The 11,555-nt window shown below is 46.6% G+C and overlaps 1 long non-coding RNA gene across 2 annotated transcripts; it reads right to left on the bottom strand.

Annotated features, from left to right (window-relative positions):
- Positions 1-404: 404 nt before the first annotated feature.
- LOC136547003 (uncharacterized) lies at positions 405-1,777 on the bottom strand. Of its 2 annotated transcripts, XR_010781462.1 has the most exons (5): positions 1,633-1,777; positions 1,189-1,517; positions 923-1,083; positions 716-788; positions 405-635 (listed from the first exon to the last, which is right to left on the bottom strand). It is a non-coding gene; the product is annotated as an uncharacterized lncRNA (long non-coding RNA). The 2 variants fall into 2 exon arrangements; XR_010781461.1 differs by having other exon boundaries at positions 1,189-1,769.
- Positions 1,778-11,555: the final 9,778 nt, after the last annotated feature.

Below are 11,555 nucleotides of genomic sequence, written 5' to 3'. Positions count from 1 at the left end.
AAGTAGGTATATAGTCTAATCTGGAGTAAAAAAAAGTGAGAGAGCAGAGACAGTTAGGCTGGTCCAACTTTCGTAAAGTAGATTCCGTGAGATAATCATCAAGACCAATACTTCAACCTCATTTCCCAGGTTTGAAGCAATGAGCCAACGAGCATAGTCGTCGTCATCATTGCTCTATTAGCCAATCTCGTGGACGTGCATTTTCCCTCAGTATCTTTGACTCCTTTCTATGGTTGATCTTTCACTTATCTCACAAAATATTTAATTCTACGTACTGAAAAGTTACTTCCTATGGCACTACCAAACCTAGCATAATTAGGTCGACACAACTATTAATACACATTTTCTAGTATAATGCCCGTGCTAACGCAACGGATTTATTTTAGAGACGCACATAAAAACAACCAATGTTTTTTTTTCCATAGTTCAACTTTTACACAATATCTTTGAGCACGTATACAATCCGGAACACTAAGAAGTCATAGTAAAGTTTTTTTCTCATATAACCATTTAAGTTACATTCTGTCTAAGTCCTTAATCATGACTTGGAGATCTTCAGGAAAGTTGTCAAAACATTCGTTTGCATGGCTCTTAAGAATGTCCCCCAAAAATTCCATCCGCAGTGAATTTGATAGCTGTGCACGGTAGATATAATAAGTTAAGTTATTAATTTTGTATGTAGTGTACGGAATATAGTTAGAGAATATATGCTTACAGTGTTGATTGGTGGCAATCTTACACCATCCCATGACTTCATGAAATTGTATACAAGGAAGCCTCCTAATTTCCTAGAGATGAGCATTTGTTTGATTTATTTTATATAAATCAAATAACTATTTTGTGATAATAAGAAAGATGAAACATATTATAGGTGATAGTATAATGCCCGTGCTAACGCAACGGATTTATTTTGAAGACGCACATGAAAACAACCAATGTTTTTTTTCATAGTTCAACTTGTGCAGATCCTCTCCTGCCCAGATTGGATGTATGCCTATGTTGATGTTAGACTGACAGCAGCACCAAGAGCTTGAAGCACACTAATCCCAGCTTTTGTGCTGAGAACAATACTCTTTTCAATATCTTGTAGATGTAGAGATGAATACAGGAACTCCAGGGATCAGTAATCACCTAGACTGATATAGTAAAATTATAATAATGCGTTGTTTAGACAAATACAATGGATACATGTTCTTCTATTTGTTTTGGCCCTGACAGATGGATACTCGGTTGTGAGGAAAAGGCCGTTCATTTCCTTCCTTATGATCTGGTGTGCGCTCCCGAGATTTTGGGAACCATGAATCCAGCAACCTATCCATGAAAGACTACTGATTTTGATCACTTGCAAAATTGAAGCAACGAACCATCCTGCAAGAAAGCTGAAAGCTTGCTTTCTGGATGGAAAAAAAAGCAAACGGCAGAAAAGCTACACTTATCTTGATTCTTGACAGAAAGTGGTGGTTCAACTTCCATTGACGTGTGCTAGCCAACCTCTGAATGCTTGGGTCTTGGGAGTTCTGAATACAACAACATTAAGTGTGCAGTTTTTCACCAATAGTTGTCTCCATATTCACTCCATATGCACCATCACCTCTCATGGACACAGCACCAGTGTTGGCTGATATTGCTAACCTGTTACCAACTAAAAACTTGTCTTCAAGCTTTGCTCCAGTCATGGTATTTCCCAGAAAGGTCACAGACAAACCGCACGTCCCTAAGTTTGACCAACCAGCCTGCAAACAACTTTTTCATGAAAGCACGTCAGATATAAAACAGCGCCAGGAAATCTGTTCCAATGTAGTCCGTAGAAAACTGAACATAGAGTAGGAACTGGAAAATCTTCAGACAGAAATGAATCAAGAAGCGCATTACCCTGCTCAGGGATCTCTAACTACTATTCTTTGCAGACTCCTTGTAGTTTCAATGTTGTGAGCATATACATCCTAGACCAGAGTCTGCTAAAGATGAAACTGCATTCATGTCACTGAAGGATCGGAAACGGCGACCAGAGGGGGGTGAATGAGAGCCTCAAATTTCTTCCGAAATCTTCAACCACTGTCCCAACATCAATCCCCAAAAAGCATTCACGAAAGACTTGATGACCACGACCCTAGAGAAGGGTGGATACTCCCTCAGAACACAACGGGTCACCACAGAGCAAACGGAACAAAGATCGAAGCCCAAACGAGCAAACTCCCAAAAGAAAACAGCACTGTTCCTGCAAATATCGGACACGTCCGGTATTATATCGGACACGTCCGGTATTTTCGGACACGTCCGGTATGATCTCGGACACGTCCGGTATTTTCAGCAGCAAGCTGACCAAAAGAGAAAAATCCAAAACCCCGTCAAATGGTGTCCAAAAATCATGAAATTTTAACCATAGCTCTTTAGACACCAAGGGAAGGTCTCCACCAAATTTTAGCTCAAAACTCCAAAGTGAGAAATATCGGACACGTCCGGTATCATATCGGACACGTCCGGTATGAACGAGCAGTTTCTCGAGAAAAATCAAATCAAGCCATAACTTGATCAAATCAACTCCAAATGACTTGAAACTTTGCACAAGGGTTCACAAGCGAGTAGAAAGGCAACCTCTAAAGGATCATGGCCCGAAACAAACTCTAACTCCGTGAATCGAAGGAATTGAAGAATCCCCAAAGAAATAGGTCAAGAACTTAAATTGCTCGGATCTGCGATCTCGTGAGGAATTAGTGGATTTCCTTCGGTGGAAAGCTTCTACTCATGTTATTGATCGATCCAAGGCAACAAGAACGAACCAAAACCATCCCAAAACGAAGAAACGAGAGGGGAAACAAGAAGGGACAAAAGGAGCTCGTGAAGAACACCAAAATCACATCAAGAACACAACTAAATCATGAATCCCGGAGGACATACGGTGGTTACGGCCACCGATTCCTTGAAAACCAAGTCACAATTTGAGTTGTGGACCTCTCTCATACATGGAAGCAAAACTAGAGGAAGAAACCCTAAAGGAAAAAATGAAAACTGGAGGAGGTGAGGGAGATGGGGGCTCCCTCATCCTATTTAACAGGGCTATTACACATTCCCAGTTTTGCCCCTGGATACAAATGAGTTGAACCGCTAAGCCCAAGGGCGTTGTTGTCCAACCCGGTGTAATCTTGATCCGACGGCCACCGCGCCTTCTCATCGGTAGCTTCGCCTCGACGCGAACTCCCCGATGCCGCCACGTGCCGTCCGTCCCTCCTCGGAACCTCCGCCCGGGTTTTGAGGCCCAAACCCGTAAACCGTCCATCCGATGGTTTTGAGGTCCAAACCATCAAACCGTCCGCGAGTAGCGTACTCCATACGCATCCCCCGCCATCCGACGCGTGTCACCACCGTCCTCGACCGGCCGGCCCGCCAAGTCCTCCTGAGCCTCGCTCGACTCACGCGTCCGCCGTCTTGACCCGGTCAACACCGTCACCCCATGTCTTCTTGCACTTGTTGATGTCCCAAGTGTCAGCCACCGCGGCTAGTCACCCGGCCTCTGGGTCCCTCGGTCCAAGCCTCACGTCCGTCCTTCACCGCTCCCGGTCCGTCGGCACGGCACGTCCTCCTTGACCTTCACCTCGCCGTCGACCACCGCATCCGAGCTCCACACCTGCACAACACAAGCCAAAAGACATGTCGCACACATAGCTTTCGCCATGGTAGGGTTAGTCACCACTCAACCTACTTCGTGGATCACATTGACAATCACTCATCACAAAACGAACACACAAGGGTACTTGTCAACCTTGTGTTCTCAATCTCCCCCTTGATGAGTGCATTGTCAACACCAATACACGAACAGCTTGAGCAAAAGAAAAAGAAGAAGAAGAGAAAAGAAAGAACTCACCCAAATGACCAAAAGCCAAAGAAAAGCCAAGAACCGGGTCATTTGAAAATGAGCAAAACTTGGTCCCCAAAGACATGGGCAACGGCTCGACGCAACCAAGTAAAACAAAACTAGCCCTCAAGAAGAGGCAATGGGCTCAACACCACTAGCAAAGCTCGAAAAGCCGAAAAACTGCTAGACCCTCCAGAAGAGGCAAAGGCTCAACACATCTAGCAAAACACCTCAAATGCAACTCCCCCTGAACAAGTGCAATCTCTCTCAAATGAATGCATATCTCTCAACTTTAGGTGAAATTAGAAGTTTCTTCCCCTTGTGTCATTGTGAGTGTGGAAAACTTCTCCCCCTTGTTGACACATGCACTTATCAAGCTAGAGCCCAAAGATTGCATCTCCCCCTCAAATCATGCTATGAATGCAGAAATGCACGAATGCAGAAGCTTCAAGATTATAGTAAGTAGATTGAAAAGAGGCTCTAGTTGATGCTGTCATGTATATATAGCAACACATACAAGTGCTAGCAAATGCTCAAAGTGACCAAATGAGACGAAATATGGCATTTAAGCAATTTTGATCAAGTTTGAGCAATTTTAAAAGAGGGTTCACCACCAAAGGAGCACATAGCAAAAATAGACAGGAGATCGACCTTGTGCTACACATGTATGCAAAGTGAACTACCCCAAACAAAGTTCACACATCATGTCATGAGACAAACTTGTGGTTTGATCAAATTTTAGACACCAATTGAAATTTATCAGAGTTATGCAGCTTATTACCAAAGTTTGTCAGACAAGTGTGTGCGGGAGGTTATCTGTGCCATCAAAACCTGACTTAGCGACCATGTCAAGCCTATGCCAAAGGCAATCAAAAGCTTAAGACAATGATCTCGGTATCCATTACAGAGCTCAAGTTCACCAATGAGTGCAATTTGGAGCTGTCTCGATACTCTGACATAGGATAGTACAGACCCATCCCGATCTTTTCAAATCACTTAGTTTGATTTTCAAGTTTTCGCACAAATTCAAGTTTCTCAAGCAAGTGTGTAACTCAAGGTATGAGCCGTAGCAACTAAGCATATATATGAAGCAAGAAAAAGATCTCGACACATTCTACACATGCTAGTGCCACAAGTAGTGGTGAACACATTTCATGTTTCAACAAGTTTTAATCAAGTTCACAGTTTGGAAAACAAGCTTAGCTCATAACATGTATCAATTGATCAAAAGGAGCCTAAGCCAGAAGCACATCATAGTATATCCATAACATCCCCAACAAGAGCATAGTGTCAATCTAGCTACTATAAGGATGAAGCTCAGGATGCAATATGATACATGATGATATGATATGCAAGAATGATATAAAAACAAAAACAAAGGCTAAAACACAAAGAAAAGCAAAACTAGAATACAACAACCAAAGTTCCCCTCTTCTAAAAAGGGAAACAAACTCCAAGTTCCCCTCGCAAGCGAGCAAATTGGGCTTGGTCAAGAGGCTTTGTAAAGATGTCTGCAAGCTGGTTTTGGGTGGTTACATGGATGAGATCAATGTCGCCTTTTTCATAGTGGTCTCGGAGAAAGTGGAAACGGACTTCGATGTGTTTGGTTTTGGAGTGAAGCACTAGATTCTTGGCTACACTTATGGCACTGGTGCTGTCACAAAACAAAGGCACTCGCCTAAACTCTAACCCAAAGTCTCTCAGAGTAGCTATCATCCAAAGCAACTGGGAACAACAAGCAGCAGCAGCAACATACTCAGCTTCTGTGGTGGATTGGGCGACGCTAGACTGCTTGCGAGAAGACCAAGACACAAGAGAAGATCCGAGAAACTGACAAGTCCCCGAAGTGGACTTCCTCTCAACACGACAACCAGCATAATCCGCATCAGAATACCCGCAAAGAGAAAGAGAGGAGGAGGCTGAAAACCAAAGACCAAACTCGGGTGTGAAACGAAGGTACCTGAGGATCCGCTTGATGGCTTGACGATGAGACGTGCGCGGAGAAGACTGAAAGCGCGCGCACAAGCAGACTGCGAACTGGATGTCCGGTCTCGTCGCCGTTAGGTACAGCAGGGACCCGATCATGCTTCGGTATTCCTTCTGGTCCATGGCTTCTCCCTCCTTGTCCTCATCCAGGGCCGTCGTGGTTGACATGGGCGTCGAAAGAGGCTTGGCCTCACCCATATCAAATTTCTTGAGCACGTCCTTGGTGTACTTGCCTTGGTGCACGAACGTCCCCTCATGAGTTTGCTTGATTTGCAGCCCGAGGAAGAAAGTCAATTCACCCATCATGCTCATCTCAAATTCCCTGCTCATAGTATCTGAAAACTTGGCAACAAGAGCATGAGAAGAGCCACCAAAGATTATATCATCCACGTATATCTGAACCAAAAGGATATCTGTGCCTTGCTTGAGGAGGAACAAAGTCTTATCTACGGAACCCATCATAAAACCCTTATCAAGCAAGAAAGCTTTTAAACGTTCATACCAGGCTCTCGGGGCTTGTTTCAAACCATACAAGGCTTTGTGGAGTTTAAAAACATGGTTGGGGTACTTTGGATTTTCAAAGCCAGGGGGTTGCCTCACATAAACCTCTTCCTCTATGTACCCATTCAAGAAGGCACTCTTTACATCCATCTGATACAGCTTGAACCCTTTCGAAGCTGCAAATGCTAAAAGAATCCTAATGGCTTCTAGACGGGCAACAGGAGCAAAGGTTTCTTCATAGTCTATTCCCTCTTTTTGGCAAAAACCCTGAGCCACTAATCTCGCCTTGTTTCTCACCACCACCCCATCCTCACTCTGCTTGTTCTTGTAAACCCACTTTGTACCTATGGGGTGGCACTCTGGTGGAGGTGGAACTAAAATCCACACTTGGTTCCGCTCAAAGTTCTCTAACTCCTCGTGCATAGCATTAACCCAATCGGCATTAGATAGTGCGTGTCCAATATCTCGAGGCTCAAAAGAAGCTACGAAAGCAGAATGAGCGAAATGGGAAATATGATAAGACTTGGAACGCGTTACCCTTTCGTCGATGTCACCGATCATGGTCTGAGGAGGATGGCGTCGCTGGATATGTCGAGGTGCACCCAAAGACAAAGTCGCCTCCCCCTCATCCACAGCTGGGGCCCTCCTTAGTCGATTGAGGAAGCGGCTCGCACGGACCCCATGAAGTAGAGGTGGAGGGTTCGGGGCCGTGAGCCGAAGTGGTCGAAGCTGGCTCGATCGGGGCAGCCGGTTGAGATGGCTTGGGATCATCCCAATCGACGTCATCGTCATCCTCAACGAAAATGCTATCACCCATCTCTTCATCACCTGCACGTTCAAAGACCAAAATAGAAGAGGGCATGGTTTCGTCGAAGGTGACTTCACAAGTCTCCACGACACGGTTAGTCTCAAGATTAAGCACACGATACACATGTGAATGAGAAGCGTAACCGAGAAATATACCGTCCAAAGATCTAGATTCAAACTTGTCAAGATTACCTTGCTTAAGAATGAAGCACCTGCAACCGAAGACTCGAAAATGACTCACCTTGGGTGGACGCCCCAAACCGCAACTCGTAGGATGTCTTCTTTAAGAAAGCACGAAGAAAAATGCGGTTTGAAACATGGCAGGCCGTGTTGATGGCTTCGGCCCAGTAACGCCTAGGAGTCCTATGCTCATCGAGCATTGTCCTGGCCATTTCAACCAAAGTCCGATTTTTGCGCTCACAACACAACACCATTCTGCTGAGGGACATAGGGCGAAGAAAACTGATGTTCAAGACCCAAGGAAGCACAAAAGGTGTCAAACTGAGAGTTTTTGAACTCAGTGCCATTGTCACTGCGGATAGCTCGTATGGCATTCTTTGGTAACTCAGTTTGCAACCTCAAGATCAAGTCACGAGCATGAGAAAACGCTTCGTCCTTGCCCTCCATGAAAAACACCCAAGAATAACGAGAAAAATCATCCACGATCACAAGAACGTACCACTTCCCTCCCTCTGACCGAACCCGAGCCGGACCAACAGTGTCCATATGGAGTAGCTCACCGGGTCTCGTGGTCATGACCTGAGTCACTGGAGGATGGGAAGCAGCCACCATCTTTCCGTGGCGACAGGGATGGCATACCAGATCCTTCTCAAACTTAAGTTTGGGCAATCCTCGGATCATGTCAAGAGAACTCAACCTCACTAGGAGATCGAAGCTCAAGTGACCAAGTCTCCTATGCCACTTCCACAAATCAGAAGAAGATCCAGCAACCAAACAGCGAGAAGAACCGAAAGACTGAGAGAAATCAGCTCTGAAAACTCGGCCAAAAGGAACGATCTGACAAACTAGATGTCCCTGAGAATCGAGCACACGAGAAAGTCCAGTCTTAAAGCGCACCTCAAACCCATCTTGAAGGAGTTGCGAAACAGAGAGCAAATTGAAATGCAGGCTTGAAACCAAAGCAACGTCCTTCAAGATAAAAGACTCATTGACCCGAATGGTCCCACGAGACAGCACCTTACCTTTGCTATTGTCCCCAAATGTGATGTACTCCTTGTATTGCATGGGGTCGAGGCTGGAGAACCATTTGGAACTTCCGGTCATGTGGCGCGAATAGCCAGAATCAACAAGCCACGTGTTCTCCAGGCCTCCGCTCTGCATCAATAGAAAGACAGGGGGTGAGCAAATGGCACAACACTAGGGTTAGTGAAATGAGGAGAATACCAGTGTTGAGTCATTTGCCCTAGAAAAGTGTTAGGAAAAACACCATACATGCCATGTCCCATTGGAGAGAAGCGATCACCACGTGGGGGAAAACGTGGTCCGCTAGGAGTGTGGGACTGAAAGCCACCGTCGCGAGGTCCAGAGTCATATAGATCATGACTTGGGCCACGCCAGGCACGACCACCACGTGGTCTCGCCACCTGAGGCCTAGCACCTTGAGGCATTGCACCTCTAGGCCTAACACTGTGCCTCTGAACAGGCGGTACATGTACACCATGGGGAGGACGATACATGTTCCGGTTGTTCAACTCGTACTCGCGCCGCTCATCTCTCTTCCTCCTAAAGCAAAACTTAGCCAAATGACCATCTCTATGGCAATAGTCACAGTGGTACCTCACCTCTCTCTTGGATGGTGGTTGACTCACTCTCTTGTGGATGTGGTTCACTCTCTGAGGCTTTTTGGCTTTAGGAAGGGGTGCACTAGAGATGTTGGGTAGAGTATCGAGTGAGTTCCGAAAGTGGTTCGGTTTGGGAACCCAAACTTGCTTGGATGGTGGAGCTTTTGGTGGTTCTTCAAACACACCATCTTTGATCATAGGCTTGGTAGACTCTGGTGGAGGGATCTTGATCAATTTGGGAGTGTTGGTGGGTTTCTCACTTGGGTTCAAACCATTATGTTCACCAACCTTGCCATAGACATGCTCACCCTTCCCACCTATAGCAAAGCCTACTCCTGATGAGTCAGTTCCCCGCCTGAACTGGCTCACCATCATGCCCAACTGAGGCTCACTGCACGACACCCAGCTCAAGATGGACCAAAGTTGTGTGTTTTCTTCCTCGGTTCCCATCTTGTCGTGCCTACAGGACTCAAGCTCCAACACCAAAGCTTCACATCGAACACATGTAGTGGTGGTGCTATCTGAGTTGGCCTTCTCAAACTCAGCAAGTTTGGCAACCTTCTCTGCCAACTCAGATTGCAAGCCTGAGCAGGACTTGCATGCACCGAGCAACCTAGAACGAGACTTCAGCTCATCACATTCATCAAGCAAAACAGCATACTTGGATTGCAAGTCAGAGAGGTTAGACATGTGTATAGCGCACTCATCGCACTCCTCCTCCTCTGACACCACTACACCACTCTTGGCAAGCTCCAACTCCTTCAAAGCAACCTCTAGCTGGTCCTTAAACTCTTTTCTCTCGCGGGCAGCACGCTTAAGCAACTTATCTTGACTCATCAATGTATCATTCATAGTATCAAGCTCAAGCATAAGTGAGTCAAGTGTGGGCGGTACCTCATTTTCGTCGTCGTCGACGTCGACGTCCTTTTTGAGCTTTGCTCCACCGTCAACCGCCATAGTGCAAAACCCACCATGGTTTGCACCGGCAACAAAGTAGAGACCGTTGAGCTTGTCCTCGCGCTTCTTCTCGGACTCATCGTCGGTCGAGGGAGAAGAAGAGTGATCATCGTCGGAGTCGTCGTCGAGGTCGCTGAGGGAGGCAAGGAAGGCGCGTTCTTGAGCTTTGGCCTTCCTGCGGTACGCCTTCTTGATCGCCTCCTTGTCGAAGCCGCCCTTGGCCTTGTGCTTGCCGGAGGTGTAGTCGCGCTTATCCTTGCGCTTGCCGGAGTCGTACTTGTTGGTGAAGGGCTTCTTCTTGGGGCAGTGCGCGACGAAGTGGTCCGGATCTCCACATCCATAGCATCCCTCCTTCAGACCACCACTGCGTCGGTGGTTCAAACGGTTGTTGTGAAACCGAGAGAACCGACTGATAACGAGTGCCAACTCATCGTCCCCAAGAGACTCCAGCTGCTCCTCTGTGACTGACATCAAGCATGACAAAGAGAAAGAAGCTTGTGAAGGGTTAGTCAATGAACTTGAACCACTACCTGAGACCAAAGCCATGGTTGGTGCAGAAGGATTCTTGAGCTTGGCTTGGGTTTGGTAGTCGATCTCTGTAGACTTGAGCTTGCTGAAAAGTTCGTCGATGGTGAGGGTGTCGTAGTTGGCCGACTCGATGATCGCCGACACCTTCACATCCCATACCTTTCGATCAAGGGCATAGAGAAGCTTGAGCGCCCTCTCATGATCACTATAAGGTAGGTTGGCCTTGTTCGCTTTCATTTTGTTGACGATAGTCTGAAAGCGGGAAAACATGGCATCGATGGACTCGCCATCAAGCTGAGAGAAATTCTCGTACTCGCGCTTGTACGTCTCATAGAGTCTGGTCTTGACCTGTGCGGTCCCCTCATGATAGCTCTGAAGCCTCACCCAGATCTCTCGAGCTGTAGTACAATCGGAGACACGCTCGAACTCAGAGAGCGAAAGACTCGAGAAAAGCACACTGCGAGCTTTGCTATTTGCGTTGTGCCGATCCTTGTGATCCTGGGTGGTACGGGCCGCGACAGGGAGCACAACGTAAGTAGCATCCTCGCAAATTTCCCAGACGAGCCAATCAATCCCCTGGAGATGCGCAGACATGCGGATCTTCCAATAAGGATAGTTGGACCCATCAAAGTACGGTGGTTTGCCGGAACCACGCTCCATGTCGCCTTCGTGGATCACGGACCGATTAAGGTGGAATGATCCTTAACCGGCTCTGATACCAATTGAAGGACCGGAAACGACGACCAGAGGGGGGGTGAATGGGAGCCTCAAATTTCTTCCGAAATCTTCAACCACTGTCCCAACATCAATCCCCAAAAAGCATTCACGAAAGACTTGATGACCACGACCCTAGAGAAGGGTGGATACTCCCTCAGAACACAACGGGTCACCACAGAGCAAACAGAACAAAGATCGAAGCCCAAACGAGCAAACTCCCAAAAGAAAACAGCACTGTTCCTGCAAATATCGGACACGTCCGGTATTATATCGGACACGTCCAGTATGATCTCGGACACGTCCGGTATTTTCAGCAGCAAGCTGACCAAAAGAGAAAAATCCAAAACCCCGTCAAATGGTGTCCAAAAATCATGAAATTTTAACCATAGCTCTTTAGACACCAA

Source organism: Miscanthus floridulus, chromosome 3 (assembly GCF_019320115.1).
Source record: "Miscanthus floridulus cultivar M001 chromosome 3, ASM1932011v1, whole genome shotgun sequence".
NCBI classification, from domain to species: Eukaryota; Viridiplantae; Streptophyta; class Magnoliopsida; order Poales; family Poaceae; genus Miscanthus; species Miscanthus floridulus.
This window is presented reverse-complemented; position numbering and strand designations above follow the sequence as displayed.